Here is a 17,429-nt window from a genome sequence, read left to right as displayed (position 1 = left end):
GGAAGGTAGACATGGATCTGCTGTGTATCACTATAGATCAGTGTGTAATTTTAAGAATTTTATATAAATGAAATTATACATTTATATAAATAATAATCAGCATAATTGTTTTGAGATTTATCCATGTTCTTGAGTATATCAATAATCCATTCCTCTTTATGTCATTGATTGTAACACTGTTAATCTATTCACCTGTTGATGGACATTTAGGTTGCTTTTAGTTTGGGGCCATTACAAACAAAGTTGCTGTAAACATTCATGTGCAAATCTTTTTATTTATCTTGGATAGTTACATGAGCACGCAATACCTGAGTCATACAGCAGCTATATGTATCTTTTTTAAAACTGCCAAGCTGTTTTCCAAAGTGGCAGGACCATTTTACATTCCCACCATTCAATGTGTGAGAATTCAAGTTGCTCCACATTCTCCCCCAACATTTGATTTTTAATTTTAGCCATTCTAATACGTGCATAGTGACATTCTTTTGTGGCTTTAGTTTTCCTTTCCTCAATGATTAGTGCTATTTAACATTTTTTCATCTACCTACTTGCTATTCATTTATCTTCTTTGATGAAGCTTCTGTTCAGATTTCCCCCATTTCTTTTTTTGAAGAGGGAAGAGTTGTTTGAGTTTTGAGAATTCTCTGTATATTCTGGATCTGAGTCTTTTATTAGATATGCGTTTGATATTTATTTCCCATTTTTTCCATTTGTTCTTTATTGCCTTTTTCCTTTTACTGCCTTCTTTTGGATTGATTGAATAGTTTGTATTATTCCATTTTTATATTCTCCACAATTTTTTAATGTGTTGGGGGATGTGTGTGTGTGCATGTGTGTGTGTTTATTTTTTTCTCTTTGCAATTCATTCTGGAAACATTTTATTGATCTGCTTCAAGTTTACTGATTCTTTTCTTAGCCATGTCAGGTCTACAATTATTTCTAATTTTCCCCTTCTGGGTATTTTTTGTTTATTTGTTTTGCTACTGCTTTCATGCATTTTACTTCTACATGTTAAACTTACATGTTAAAACCCCACAATATTTGGTTGTTAATTCTGCCTCAAGCCGTTGATTATATTTTAAAGATATTTAATAAGAAAAGTCTTTATATTTTTCTACATGCCATTTCTTATTCTCTTCATTATTTTGTATAGGACCAAATTTCCATCTAGCATAATTTGCCTTATGCTTGAAAGACTTCTTTCAACATTTTTTGTAGGGCAGGGTCTGCTGGTGATTAATTCCTTTAACTAATATGTACCTTCATTTTTGCAAGATGTTTTCCCTGGATAAAAAATTACAGGCTGAAAGTTTTGTTTTTGTTTTTTCAGTATTTCCTGATGTTGGTCCACTGTTGTCTAGTTTGCATTGTTTTCATCAAGAACTCTGCTCTCCTCCTTGTCTTTTTTCCTTTGTATCTAATGTGTCTTTCGCTTCGGGCTTTTAAATTTTTCTTTTTTTAACTGGTTTTAAGCAATTTCATTATAACGTGTCTTTGCATACTTTTCTTCATGTTTCCTATGCTTGGAGTTCTTTAAGATTCTTAGACCTGAGCTTTATAATTTTCATCACATTTGGAAATGTTTTTAGTAATTATTTCTTTCAAATGTTTTTCTGTCCCTCTGTCTCTCTTCTCCTGTGGGGTTCCAAATTCTCCTGTATTAGTTTGCTTGAAGTTGCCTCACAACCCACTGATGCTTTATTGATTCGTTTAGGATTTTTTCCTTCTTGGATAGTTTCATTTGGGATAATTTCTATTACCATGTCTTCAAGTTCATTCATCATTTTTTCTGCAATACCTAATCTGTCATTGATCCAGTCTGTCTTTTTATCTCACACATTATAATTTTAACCTTAAGAAATTCAATTTTTGTATCTTCATATCTATAACTAACAGTTCAATCTTTTCTCTAGCTCCATAAATATATGGAATATCTATGTTCTGTTTTAATAACAGAACTAACAACCTTATCAATAAGCTTAATGTCTTCAATAACTGATTATCCATGTAATTTCTGGGCTAATTTCAACTAATTATTCTTTACCGGTTTGTGGGCCCTGTTTTCCTGTGTCTTTCCATGACTGTTAATATTTTATTAGATGGGCTGGGCACGGTGGCTCATGCCTGTAATCCCAGCACTTTGGGAGGACAAGGTGGGCAGATCATTTGAGGTCAGGTGTTCAAACCAGCCTAGCCAACATAGTGAAACCCCATCACTACTAAAAATACAAAAATTAGCTGAGCATGGTGTCGTGTGCCTGTAATCCCAGCTACTCAGGAGGCCGAGGCACAAGAGTCACTTGAACTCAGGAGGTAGAGCCTGCAGTGAGCCAAGATCTCACCACTGCACTCCAGCCTGGGTGACAGAGTGAGACTTTGTCTCAAAATAAAAAATTAAAAAAAAAACATTTTTTTAATTAGATGTCAAACATTGTAAAATTTACCTTCTTGGGTGCTGCATATGTATTTTATTTCTATAAATATTCTTGAGCTTTGTTATGGGAGATAGTTCATTGGAAAGCATATGATCATTTTGAGTCTTGCTTTTTTAAGCTTTGTTAGGCAGAAACAGAGCAGTGATAGTCCAGGCCTGACTTTAGCTGTACTAATGAGGCAAAATTCTTCTGAGTACTCTACTCAAATGCCCACTGAATTATGAGGCTTTCCATTCTGGCTGGTGGGAAGAAGTTCCAGTTGCGGCTCCATGTGAGCTCCAAGGATTTCGCCTCTAATCCTTTAGATTCTTGCCCCCAGCCTTGGGTGGTTTCCTAACATGCATGTGTTGATCAGTACTCAGTTGAATACTTAAAGACTCCCTACAGGTCTGCATAGTTTTCAATCTATGTAGTTCTCTCTTTCTGGCATTCTACTCTGTGGCTTCTAGCCACCTTGGCCTTCCCAGTCAATCAACATTGTCTCCTTACTCTGAGAATCTTACTCTGAGAATCTCCTTACTCTGAGAATATAGGCCTGCAGCCTGAATACTCTCTCCAGGCAGTAAGCTGGGACACTATAGGGCTTACCTTGCTTATTTCTCATCTCTCCAGCATCACTGTCCTTTGTTGCCTGCACACAATGTCCTGAGAACTGCTGTTTTGTATATTTTTTTCCAGTTTTCCAGTTGCTTCCAGTGGGGAGTAAATCCTGTCCCTGTCATTCCATCTTGATCAAGAGCAGAAATTAAAAGTGCATTTTTAGAACAGCCATTCTACTTATTCTGCCATTTCTCTGTCTACAAAAACAACTCATCCTTTAAGTCCAAATATAATATCAGTTTCTTTGTATGAGACTTTTCTGACATTCCCAGTATTTCCTAATGAACCCTATTACAGCATTTATCACAATGTATTTTAATTATTTGGTTATATGTATATCTCCTCTGTTAGGAGAGATATACATAGTATCATATATCGTAATAAAATACATGCACTTATATTCCCAGTGCCAAGAACAATAAGTAACACGTAGTAGGTCTCCAACAAATATTTTATGGATGTTCTGTGAGCTCTTTGTGGTTCTTCTTTGGAAGGTTCTCATGAACTGGCCATCAGTTCATCTAAATCTGGAATGTCAGCTTTCCCATCAGGATTTTAGGATTTTAGGAAAGCGTTGGGCTCCATCACTGCCTTCTTTCTCCCACTCCCTTATCACCTAGTTGCTGACAGGTGTTCAGGAAAATAATAGCTAATAGTAATCATAAGAACAGTAAGGCAAATAGCTGGTGGTGCCTACTAGTACATCCAAATTGTAACTCAGGATTTCTCACTGGTCCATCTGCATTAAATTCTAAAAATCCACAGACCAGGAGTCAGAAGGCCTGATGTGCAGTCTGCTCTGTCACCTCCTGGCTGTGCAAACCAGAGCTGTTAACCAACCTCTTAAAGCCATTTTGTGGTCAAGAAAATGGGAATGATAATAATACAGGTTTACAATCTTTTGTCTGCAATTTCAAAATCCTAAAAGCTATGAAAATCAAATGCTTTTTCATAACTCATCTGGCATCAAAATCTGACCTATATGAAATGAACTCATGTGAAGCTCTTTAACACTTTTATTTGATCCCATTATGATCACTCGGACCCTCCTGGGTATAGTGTATAATGTATGCTAAGGCCACCAACATATCTTTCTAAAAATTGAAAAATTCTAAATTCCAAAATCTGACCCCAATGCATTCACCTTAATAGAGCATACACTTGGGCCAAGCATTTCCTAGAAGGGACTGTGGGTCTTTCCCTACCTCATGGGGTAGTTGTGAGGTGTAAGGATAACATAAATTAAAGCTCTTATCATAGTACCTGAATGCAGTAGGCCCTCATGAATTCAAGTTATTATTATTTTTTAATTATAAAAAATTTTAGCCCAAAATACATTTTCTCAGTTCTTCTGGAAAAGCACAAATAACCTATAGCACACTCTTCTAGCAATGTGCTCAAGTTTTCTATTCCCTTTCTCTTCTTTTTTCTTTTTCTCACATTTTCTTATCCTTCCTTCCTTCCACTCTTCCTAATATTCCATTCTTTTTTTTTTTTTTTTTTTTTTTTGAGACAGCCTTGCTCTGTTGCCTAGGCTGGAATGCAGTGCCATGATCTCGGCTCACTGCAACCTCCGTCTCCCAGGCTCAAGCGATTCTCCTGCCTCAGCCTCGCGAGCAGCTGGGGTTACAGGCGACTGCCACCACACCTGGCTAATTTTTGTATTTTTAGTAGAGATGGGGTTTTGCCAGGTTGGCCAGGCTCGTCTCGAACTCCTGACCTCAAGTGATCCACCCACCTCGGCCTCCCAAAGTGCTGGGATTACAGGCGTGAGCCACCATGCCCGGCCCCTAATATCCCATTCTTTTAGTCTCTTTGAGAGTGTGATGAAAGATATGAACCTTCTTTCCAGAAAATCACTCCTTAGCACATATATACACACTTTCACATGACCTTTTGTGGAAGTCACAAAGTCCCCCAAGTCCATCAGGGGATCCTACTTTGGGGAGCTCATCGTTATAGAATTAATATCATATGTATAAGAAAAATACCATTCACATGATGTATTACTATTTACCAATAATTTAAATTATTTAAAAAATCATTTTATATTAAAAATACTATGCAAAATGTTTAAATGTTTGGAAAAAATGAAAATATTTCCAAAACAAATAAAAGGAATAACATATAAGTTACTATCCTGAATAACTTAGGCAGGTGAATGAACCAAACAACCTTTTATGGATATTATCAGTTCTATTTTTCTATGATTCTATTCTTGTCAACAATTTAAATTCGTGTAGTACATATAGCTTATAAAGTGCTTTTATATATATTAACTCCATAAATCCTCATAGCCTTCTTGAGAGTTGGGAAAGAGGCACATATTATCTTCATTTTACAGATTTAAAAATCAGACAGGCCAGATGACTTTATGTAAGGTCACATAACTCAATCTCCAAATGTCTAATCCAGTGATTATGCCACCACATTCACTGGTTCTTATGAAAATTATTCCCATATATAACTCTTCCATTCCAAGTTTTCATTGACACTCTAAACCATATTTGCATTTGACTTCTTTTATATATATGTATCTCTGAAATATATATATTTACATGATATTTTTCTGACATACTATAAGATGGTGGCTGTAACTGCTTCCCTCCCATATTTTCTATTGACTTTCATGTAAGCACATAGGTTACACAACATGCCAATATAAGCCAAAAAATATTGCTGTGAAAATCAAGGACAAGAACACCATATTATTCTCAATGCTCATTAGCTTGAAAGCACAAGCACAATATAGTATATAGTTTGAGGAGGGAACTTGTAGTTTGTCCATGTATTAAGATTCAAATAAGTCATAATACAATGGAAATATTAATTCACATTTAGTGAGTATGTGATAACTAATACTTTTTAAAGTACTGGTATTCAGAAAGCACTGCTTATTCCTAGAAGAAGCTGGAGGGCATTTTTCAAAATTGCATGTAGCTATACCTGTAGAAAACTCAAAAGAAGTCCAATGCCAGGTCAAAGTTTTGTTCATAGGACACTTAGTTTATTTTATCTATTATGTTTTTCACAATTCCCCTATTGAGGGAATTTTACTCCTGAGAGATTCAGTGACTTTCCCAGAGCCAGATATTTATCTGTGAAGAATTTCCACCTATCATTTTGTTAATTATTGAAATTAAATTAAATTCAATATCCTTTTTGGTTACTTCTTATGGCTAAATCCCACCTGATCCCTTAAAGTCATGAATTGAGCTCTCTCATCAATAAGAGGAATTATGCATGAGCAAGTATGACTAATACCTAAATAACACTTTCAGATTGCATCTGAGAGTAAATTAAAGAGAAAGTCTAACTGTAAGAACGTATGCCTTTGATTTTGTGGGTAAAATGGCAACCTGTAATCTCTATGTTTTTAAGTGATGAATCATAACCCAACATAGGTGTCTATTTGAAATTTATAATGGGTTTTTATAAATACTGTCTTGCTTAAAGGTGTCTATTTTGGAGGTCCCTTTATTTCAGAGCCTCTTAAGGGCTATACTGTTAGTTTCAAATGTTGCTTTTATTGAACAGATGATAAAGATATAACAATCAGGGCTTTAGGCAGAACAAAAGAAACATGAAAAGAGTGTTTTTTGTACCTTCAAATTTCCATTTTTTTCTTTAACCAAAACCATTAATAACACCTCTCCAGTGTACATATTTTACGTCCTTTCCACCTTCCCTCTTATCCAAACCTAGTTTCAGATAAGCAGCTGGAAATTCTGGCTACACATAGCAGATTAAACACACATGTTTACTATTGCTCCTCTGTAACACGCCAAAATGAAAATAAATGCTTAAAAGCCATAAATCTACAAGAACAAAGAGAATGGGAGAGCAGATAACAGCAGATGAGAGATGTCAACAAAACTTTAGACTCAAGAAAGCAGATGGATAAATAGCAATTGATTTGGCAGACCAGAGAAAAGAGAACTGTGAGCTTGCAGGGAAGGAAGCTGCTTAGCTCTGGTGAATCTTGGAAATACTTAAATCTTGGGATAGTAGGTACCTCTGATAGCAGGACTTCAGGGCAAAGCTGCCAACTGGAGGATAGACTGAAAGTTTATGTGAAGCTCAGTTACACCCCAGATCCCCTCTCCAGGAACCTGGCCCTCTTCTACCTCTATGGAACAGATTTACCTTTGGAGAGATTTACAGCTGAAAATGGACAGTGGGGTGGCATTGATGAAAGGCAACACAGAAAGTGAGGGAATTTAATAGAGTCTACCAACTGAATAGTGAGTCTCAAGTCCCTTTTCCTTTTGTCTCCCAGATTGCTTACAGCTGCACTTTTATTTTCCAGGCAGGAGAGAGAATTCCTTAAGGAGTCGGTGGTTATCAATGTAGGGTAATTTCGTCCACTAGGGGAACATGTTGACAATGTCTCAAAACATGTTTGTTTCACACACCTGGTGTATGGATAGGGGCTGTTGGGGGTAGCCATCTAGTGGATAGACACCAGCGATGCTGCTAAACATCCTACAAATACAGAGGCCAGCGCCACACGACAAATTACCCAGCACAAAATGTCAATAGTGCCAACATTAAGAAATCCTTCACCATGACAGTGCTTTTCAAAGTGTACTCTCCAAGCCCACAGCATGCTCAGCAGCTGGGAACTTGTTAGAAATGCAAGCCTACCCAGACCTACCCAATCACCAACTTTGGCGGTAAGTCTTGGCCTTCTGTGTTTTAACAGGCTCTCCAAGAGATTCTAACTCAGTCACAGTTTGAACCACTACTGAACCACTGCTGTTAGGAAGCTACAACCCAAAAGAAAAGCCCCACAGATGCTGAGAGCTGGTGATCCTCAGGGTGAGTGTGCAACTGCCTCGCGTTCCCATCATGTGCTATGTGCTATGAGACTGCCATCAACTTGTTAATAAATGACTCTTAAAAAAGAATAACCAGCCAGATAAATCACCAAATTATTGAGAAAAAGTGTCTAACATGAAAGTCAGGGACCCAAACAAACAAAAGATATGTGTGTGTGTGTGCATGTATACTCACACATAAGGCCTATAATTACTGTCTTCAACAAGATAAGGTAGGTTTCAACAAAACAAGGCAATGCCATTTTAGGCTGGATGATTTTAAAAGAAAAAAAGTTTAGAAAGCAAAAATTATCATTAAAAGAATAAAGAAAAAGAAGAAAAGTCAAGGCACAGAACTAAAATAGGGAATTGCAAATCACAGCCCAAACTAAAACGAGAATAACTTGATGCTGAGTTCAAGACTGAATGGGGTAAAATTACTTCACTGTCTCCTACTCAAAGACTGGATTGGCCCTGGACCCATAGATGGTTAAAATGAGAAAAGACTCCACCTCTGGCTGAGGAGGACTGTAAGGGTAAGGGACAGGAAGGGCCTGAGGAGGAAAGAGCACCGTGTAACGGTATGGTGAGCAAGCATGATTCAGGAATCAATGCATTACTTTCCTTTTGTCTCCCATTGTTGTTTTAAAATTTCTTCAGTGGAAAATGCCTTCTGCTTTTTGATAAAAGCCTTGGCAGTTTCCTGGCTTCTCACTCTTAAGTAATGGAGAGTTCAACCATCACTTAAAGTCACAAAACGAAGTCTCAATTTACACATGAAATGTGTCCAGTCCAATACATCAATCAACACTTCCATATTTATTTAGGGTAAGAGGTCTCCTTTTCCTCTTTTAGCTACAAGCCACAGAAGCAAGAATTTGTTCATTAGGAAGAGGTGTTTGTTAGCTGTGGCTTGCCTCTTTCTCATACTGTTTCTCCCCTCTTTGCTATCTGTGGTTTCAGCCCCTCAGGTATGGCAAGTGGGGGCTGGTTTCAGGCAGGCTCCTTCTCTTGCTGGTACTTCTTTGGGCTCATCAAAGGCCCCCCTCCTGATGGGGAATGAAATCTATTCCTGTAGTTGTCACTCAGTCCTTGGATCCTGGTTCTCTAGCTATCCAACCAAACAGAGACCCTGTGTGGAAGGTCCTCTAGGACAGGACTTGAAACTGCTCCAGTCCATCTCATTTGGCTCTTTTTTCCCCTCTCCTCAACATGGCTGTCATCTGGTCCCAGAAGACTCTTATATCCTTTGCCCTGGTAAATGTGGACAGAGGAGACCATCTCAGCGCAGCCACCTCCACTCTGCTGCACTGGCCTCTTAAACTTGTTCAACTACTGGGCCTAAAAGAAAGCAGTAGTCTGGCAGATGTCTTCACAAATTTTTTTTCAACACTTCACGTATTCCCTTTACTCTTAGTCTCAGTCAATTTTTTAAAAATGTAGGGTCCTCACGCCCGTAAAATTTCCCCCTCACTTTCTTAGAAAACTTCGGAATACTGCTCTATGGGCACACAGAACCATGAGAGTGGCTGCAACAGCGACCAGGGAGCAGTGGGCTGGTGGAACCCCTCCTTGCCTGTGCCTTCAGGAGGGCAATAACTTCTCCAAGCCCCTATGTCCTCGTCTCTCATAAAATGCCTCTTTCATAAAATGTAAGTGCTTTCTAAATAAACTTTCAGTCCTAATATGTTTTGATTCTGACATACGCTATTTTGGTAGCTGGATGGATAAAATCTATATTCACAATAGAAAAGTCTCAATTATAATAAAAGATTCAAGATCCTTTTTAAATGTAGCTCCTCCCCTCCGTAGGTGCATGATTTACGGGAGGAGGTGAGGTGGTGCATGGTATGTGTGGTTCTTTGTCAGGGCCCTGGCTCAGCTTTACTCTCTATTCAGCCCTCCCCAGCACTGGAGTCATACATCCAAGGTTCACCTCGCCAGTGCCCTCGCATTGGGCTGGTGCTGACACACTCTCCCTGCTTAATCCCCCGAAAAATAATATTAGCTGTGATTTCAGTTTTAATCATTGAAAAATCGAAACCTACTAAATCCAACATATTGCTGTAGTTACTGAGGGTCTCACACTGGAGGATCCATTTATTCTCTGCAGTCGAAAAAATTGGTGGCTATGTTAATAAATATACATTTACAATCAGTCTTCAGCTCATTATTTTTGCAATATAATTCAGATCCTTAAGCCTCTGAGATACGCAGTCTGCAGTTGTAGGGCATAGAAATACACAGGTGTTAAATTATCTGCAGAGAGCACGTTTACTGTAATTTTGAATTCAGTAGAAGTACATTATTTATTGCTTGGAAAAATTATAGCACTAAAATAGAATATAAAAACTATAACATTCAAGGAAATTGTGTTCCCCAGCTCAGAACCAAAACTATATCTACGTACAATGTGTGGAATTTTGTTGTAATGTGGTATATTGTGCCTTGCTTTCTTTAAACAAAAAGAATTCAAATATTTTCATTAACCAAAAAGTATTTTTAGAAGGCAGAGATAATTAACCTTGGAAAGCCAATTATTCCTTTGGTTAATTATAAAATAAAATATAGAAAGCATTTCTATCAGTAAAAATTCTCCTTATGAGGGTTTTAAAACTCACCATATATGAAATGAAATCTTCTCAAAAGGCAATGCAGTATAGGATTACTAAGATTACATTTGCAATACAGATATTACAATATTCATAAAGATACAGAAGCAATTACGGTGATGATATTTTGCATTCTTTGAAACAATTGAAACGGATTCTGTTTCAAATGGATAGGCATGCCAGAAAATTCTGGGAGAATATTATTCTCTAAGGTAAGAATAGAGAAACCATGAGTGTACATGATTCTTCTTTTATTTTTCTATGCATCTGCAGCCCATTTGGGGTTTGGATTTGAAATGCAATGTTATGCTCAGACAGAAACAGGTATTAACTTAATTGAATAACAGAATTACCTGCAATTTTGTAAATTGCAGAAAGGTTTTTCTGTCTCTCTCCCTCTCTCTCTCTTCATATGATATTAGTAAGTGATTGCTTTCTGAGCTGGAAGGAGAAAACTGGAAAGGCTGAAATATACAATTAAAAAGGTGTTAGATAGGGAGCTTTTACCTCCCAGTGGCACAGGATACTAGCAGAGGACAGTCAAGGACATCAGTTAACAAATGCAATGGCAGTGAAATGGATTCTGACTCTCCACTCAGCAAAATAATTGGTGTCCCGAGTCCTTCAAATTTACTTCTTTCCTCTGGTAAGGTGCCAGGAAATTCATCCTTCTTGGTTACTGTTAGGCTTTTTGCTGTTTTCAATTCCACTGCTTGGTGGCTAGATGCGCTTTGACTTAAGCACTTCAAGAGGACCACACCTGTGCTACCTGTTCTGATTTTTTTACTCTGTAGTTGCTGATATCAGTGATTTTAAAAGCACTAGCATTGACTTTGTGGACTTAAAAGCAACAACAATAATAATGGATTCAAGAACGGTAGCTACAATTTATTGAGCATATTTTGTGTGCCATGATATTAAATATAATACCATCTGATCTGCTTCCCACAAAAGCCCTGTGAAGTGGGGGATATTATTATACCAATTTTACAGATAAGGAAAGTGAAACTTGCTGAAAGTCATACAAGCTAGAGCTGGGTTATAAACACAGAATTTGAAATCTAACATTTATGCTCTTATGCCTCACATTCTAGTTTCCCCACATTGTAAGTAGTAGTATTTTCTGACTGTTTATACTATGCAAGGGATGATATCAAGTACTCTACATGCATCTTTTAAGTTATGACTACAATGCTTGAAATACTCTGTCTCTTGTCCAATGAACTTGGAGAAGGCTCTCTTCTCACTAGGGTCAAAATTATGTAATAAGACTGCTGAAAGTTGTAGCCAAACCTTATTATCAGAGATCAAATATGAGTGTGGATTTTGCCATTCACTAACTTGGTGAAGTTATTTAAATTCTCTGATTCTTTTTCATTAAAATAAGGATAATAATTATGCCTGTTTCATGAGTCTTAAAGAGAATTATGAATTATTTCATTAAAGATCACCATGCACTCATTCTCAATAAATTTCAGCTATTGTGATATTAATTTTGGCATTTTACATATGAAAGGTAGATTTATAACTCTCACTCCCAAGTAGCTTGGGCCATTTTTATGTGGAGGTAGGTCAAAATGGCAATTGTGAATCAGTATCTAAGAAGTGTTTCAGTGTCCTGATTTACTTCTATATTGGGGTCAATTCATTTCTCACTGAAAAAATTTTCCCCTTGATTTGAGGCAGACTTTATCCTTCCCTTGTTCCAGAGTCCTAATCTAGTTATCTAGAAAATACTCACTAGCCCAGAAATTCATTTCATCCATCTTTTACAAGGTCCAATGTGTTACCATCAAAACTGGGTATTATGCTATTTCCAGGATGGCCCAACCTTCTAGGTTGGCCTACAGATGAGCTTTCTCCCCAAGGACATTTCCTACACACACACACACACACAAAAGAATAGAAAAGAATGGAATAGAATAGAATAGAATAGAATAGAATAGAATAGAATAGAATAGAATAGAATAGAATAGAATAGAATAGAATTCTATGAACTTGCCAAATTGAGGAGGTTGAGATACAATGAGGACCTCGACTCTCTCCAGAATTTATAGGCATCTAAAAACCTTCCAAGATTATTATAACTTCCTGGAGAGAGAAGCTATCCCTCATACCCCAGGAATTTCTTAGTCATGCACACCAGTTTCTGATTTAGTCAAGACTAACAGAGCTAAACCAAACAAACCCAAACAAATAAAGTAAAGGTCAAACAAAAGCTTGTTTGATCAGAGAGGCCAAATGTGCATCAGAATGTGAGAGAAACCTTCCAGGATTATATGGTATCTACATTTAACTAATGATGGGTGTTCTTTAAAAACTTAAGTTTAAAATATTTGATGGGAGGCCCTCAGACTACCTGTGAGATGAAACTCTTCCGACTTATGTTTGGCCACATACATCTATGTCAAAAGATATTATGAAAGCACAGGTCTTAACTGGCTATACACGAACTGGTTTTTTACAATCTTTGGTTCTAAAACAACTGTCTCAACCTCTATAGATGCTAAACCCTCTCAGACCAGCATCTATCTGCTTATACAAAAACATTGATTATAATGATTAAGTTAAATAAAGTGTGAGACTACTACATTTTGTAACCAAAGCTTTTAAAAGCTTATTCTAACTTGTGGACATAACCATTAGCAACCAATTGACCTAAATTAATTCTGTAGTAAAATTCTATAAAAATGAACTGAGGATAATAGTTATTTGATTTTCAAAATTCTCTATTTTCCCCATGGTTTGTGGAACAGACCATGTGGGTTAATTTCCACCCAAATATTAAGCCCAATTTTCCTTTATTAAATTATAAACCTAAGTTTCTTAAGTCAATATTCCAATTCCTCTCTTAAAGAATATTTGAATAATACCATCAACAGGTCTTTGAAGAACTCTTATTTTCACAGTTAATTACAAAGAAAAGAAGGAAAAGAAAGCTTAACTCCAAATCTATCTCTCCCAGTGCTTACAAAAAGATTAGCTACGTAATTTTTCAGAGACTCGTGCAAAATAAAAATGTGGGACCTCTTGTTCAAAAATTAAAAACTCCAAGACAGCAACAGCAGAGCATTACAGTGCAAGGGACGGCCCTGTGGACCTGCACAGATCTCATGCCCTTGTGAGCCTTGCTCACAACTGCATTCACCCCATGTATAATCTCTCACATTTAGGGAATGCTTCTTTTCACTCCATGTGTAAGTTTAGATATGTGTGTAAAGTTTGATCTTTGTGAATTCCCAAATATCACAGAATGCTTTAGATACATGCAAGTGTGTCCAGAAGCACAAAAAATACAGTAAAAATGTATTAAAATGATTCAAAAAGGCGAGGAAACAGAGAGAATGAGAGAAGAAGTCAAAACAATAGCTAGATCATCCACATCTTTTGTCACATTTTAGAAATAGAACCTCAGTAGTGAATTAGTAGTTAAAACTTTAATCAATAGCTTAAAATATCATTATAGAAAGAAAACACCAGGATGAGATGGTTTATCAGTTGGTTCTGGCAAATATTAATTAATAGTTTCATGTTCATGAACTCTTTCAAAGAATAGAAAAAGAAAGAACATTCTCTGTCTCATTCTATAAGGTTAGTATAAATCTTGGTACTGTGATGTCTAATGTTTTCTCTCTACTCCATACTTGCCCTGTATACACTTATCTTTGGGGCTGGAAGTCTGCAAACTATATTTCATAATCTGTGTGCCATCTGGCTTCCTGTTTGTTCCTGCTAATGTGAGGCACTGACAAGAGACTGGACAGTTAGTGGAATAGAAGCAATTTGTTTCTAATTTCTGTCGGTTCAACCAGCCATGGTAGATTTAGCTGTCACGGTGGCAGCCACCTGTGAGAGTAGATGCTTAGCAGAAGAGTAACTGCTTAGTCAACTTCCTTCCAGCTACAGCAGCCTCAGGATCGTAGCAAACATAGGCATCAGGTAATATCATTTTTCTTTTGCTTCTGTAACCCTCATTTACCTTCATTGGGTAATTAATCTTTCCTTTTTTGTTCCTCTAACTCTCCTAACAACTTTGTAATAAATTTAATTTCCTGTTTTAAATTTCACCTTCTTGCAAGTCTAAAATGATCCTATATTTTTCTGCTTAGACAGTGATTAATTTAGTGCTTAAATAATCCAAGAATAGTTGATAAAGTAAATATTTTTTAAGTAAAAATGTCCTGCTATGGTCTGAATGTTTGTACACTCCCTACCCAATTCATACATTGAAACCTAATCCTTAGTGTGATAGTATTGGAAGGTGGAGCTTCTGGGAGGTAACTAGATCAGTGGGATTAGTGTCCTTATAAAAGAGACCCTAGAGAACTGCCTTTTCCTTCCACCATGTGAGGACACATTGTAAGGCATCATCTATGAACCAAAAGCTGGCTCTCACTGGACACTGAATCTGCTGCCATCTTGATCTTGGACTTCCAAGTATTCAGAAATAGGAGAAATAAATTTATTTTGTTTGTAAGTTATGCAGTTTATGGTGTTTTGTTATAGAAACCCAAACAGACTAGGACAAGTCCTAAACAAAATATTAGCATTAGCAATATTAGCACATTCGCAATTTATTTTAAAAGATGAGATTGCCAAGTAGTATTTATTCCAAGATTTCAAGGTTGTTTGAATATCAGCAGATCAATCAACACATTGCATCCCAATAATATCTGAAAGGAGAAAAACCATATGACCTTCTTTACAGACTAAGGAAAGATATTTAACAAAATTTAATATCCATTCATGACTAAAATTCTTATCTAACTGGTAGAATTGAATGTTCATAACATGAAAAAGAGAATCTACAAAGGCCTTATTGCTATCATTTTTCTAAAAGGATATAAACATTCTCTTTAGAATCAGGAAAAATTATTATTCCTATCACAATTTCTGTTCAACATTGTTCTGGAGATTATAGACAGGGTAGTAAGATAAGGAAAAAATAAGTCAAAGAATTAAGTATTAAAAATTGAGAACAAATACTATAATTCTTTAGATGATATAGTTGAAAGTCTACACATAAAACCCAAAGAATATATAGAAAAATATTAGGATATATAAGAGTTTAGCAGTGTTGCTAGAAATAAAATCAATGTAAATAAATCTACTTCATTTCTATATACCAGCAACAAATAGAAAATGTAATTTTACACTTTGGGAGGCTGAGGTGGGCGGCTTGCCTGAGCTCAGGAGTTCAAGACCAGTCTGCGCAACATGGTGAAACCCCATCTCTACTAAAAATACAAAAAGTTAGCAGGGCATGCTGATGCACACGTGTGGTCCCAGCTACTTGAAAGGCTGAGGCATGACAATCGCTTGAACAGAGGAGACAGAGGCTACAGTGAGCCAAGATTGCACCACTGCACTCCAGCCTGGGCAGCAGAGTGAGACTCTGTCTCAAAAAAAAAAAAAAGGAAGAAAATGTAATTTTAGTGTTTATAGTAGCAACTAAGTAAAAACCATTAAAATATGTAAGCACTTTGTAGAAAAATTACAAAAGTTTATTGAAAGATGTCTTAAAATACCTAAATAAGTGGAGTGATACGCCATCTTTTTAGAAAGACTCAATATAGTTTTTTAAATATGAATTATAATCTCGACTTAAAGTTTGGATAAAATTAAAATTTCAGCATAATTTTTTTTCATGGAACTTAGCAAGGTGATTCTATGCACTGAATTCCAAGAGTCCGGAAAAGAGCCAAAACTCTCCCAAAGCAAAAGAGTAAGTGGAGAGATTTGTTTTAACTTCAGTAAAAAGTCATAAAGCTCTAGCAACTAAGATGAAAGTGTAATATTAGCACAGACATAGAGAATGTGTTCAGTGGAACTAAAGAGAGAAGCCCAACAACTAATCTATACATTTATGGAAACTTGATTTATGAACAAATTTGGCACTTCACCCAGCACTTTGGGAGGCCGAGGCGGGCGAATCACCTGATGTCAGGAGTTCGAGACCAGCCTGGCCAACATGGTGAAACCCTGTCTCTACTAAAAATACAAAAATTAGCTGGGTATGGTGGCATGCATCTGTAGTCCCAGCTACTCAGGAGGCTGAGGCAGGAGAATCGCTTGAACCCAAGAGGCGGAGGTTGCAGTAAGCCGAGATCACATCACTGCACTTCAGCCTGGGTGGCACTTCAGATCAATGGGAAAATTAGGACTGTTCAACAATGTTGACAAAACTATTGTTTAACCGTATAAGAAAAAAGTTGGATATGTACCTCATATAATACATAAAAATCAGTCCCAGGAAATTTAAAACTTACATTTGAAAGGGAAAACATTTAAACATATAGGAGAAAATGTAGATAAATGTTTATACACTCAAGTTAGAATTTATTAAAGAAAAAACAAAAATGACAAACTTAAAGAAAAATATTTATAAATTCGAAAACTTTAAAATTAAATCCTTATGTTAATCAAAACATAATAAAAACACGAAAAAAACTGGAAGATAGACTTGCAACACACGTACAAAATAAAGAATTAAAATGCAGAATATATTCAGAATGGAGGTGACATTATTTTATATATTGTTTTAAAAGATTACCAGGCCAATAAAGTGCATATAGGTGCAATAGTGAAAACTGGGACAGGAGTTAAGAGGCAAGTTAGGTGAATGGTGATGGAATTTTGGACTGGGGTGGTAGAGCAGTGGAGAAAAAGGAAGCAGATGGATTCCAGATGTGTTTTTGCATGTGTGGCCAACATAACTCACTGATGAATTGTATGTGGATTTTAAAGAAAAGGAAAAAATTTGATTTTGCCTCCAAACTTTTTGGCTTGATCAACTGGGAAAATGAGTTTCTATAAATAAATACATTTATTTCTATTCATGGAAAGGTCTGGGAGAGGAAAAGGTTCAGATTGAGGAGGAATATAGAGTTAACCTTTTGGCCACGTTAAGTTTAAGTTGCCTATTAGGTACCTAAATGGAGATATTGGCTCCATTACAATAG

At 36.5% G+C, this 17,429-nt stretch overlaps 1 long non-coding RNA gene across 1 annotated transcript; it reads right to left on the bottom strand.

The window, feature by feature from the left end:
• Window positions 1-3,065: 3,065 nt before the first annotated feature.
• LOC129534488 (uncharacterized) lies at window positions 3,066-12,343 on the bottom strand. The gene is made up of 3 exons (XR_008681089.1): window positions 12,209-12,343; window positions 10,821-10,931; window positions 3,066-3,162 (listed from the first exon to the last, which is right to left on the bottom strand). It is a non-coding gene; the product is annotated as an uncharacterized lncRNA (long non-coding RNA).
• Between the last annotated feature and the right edge of the window lie 5,086 nt (window positions 12,344-17,429).

Source organism: Gorilla gorilla, chromosome 5, assembly GCF_029281585.2.
Source record: "Gorilla gorilla gorilla isolate KB3781 chromosome 5, NHGRI_mGorGor1-v2.1_pri, whole genome shotgun sequence".
Taxonomy (NCBI): Eukaryota; Metazoa; Chordata; class Mammalia; order Primates; family Hominidae; genus Gorilla; species Gorilla gorilla.
This window is presented reverse-complemented; position numbering and strand designations above follow the sequence as displayed.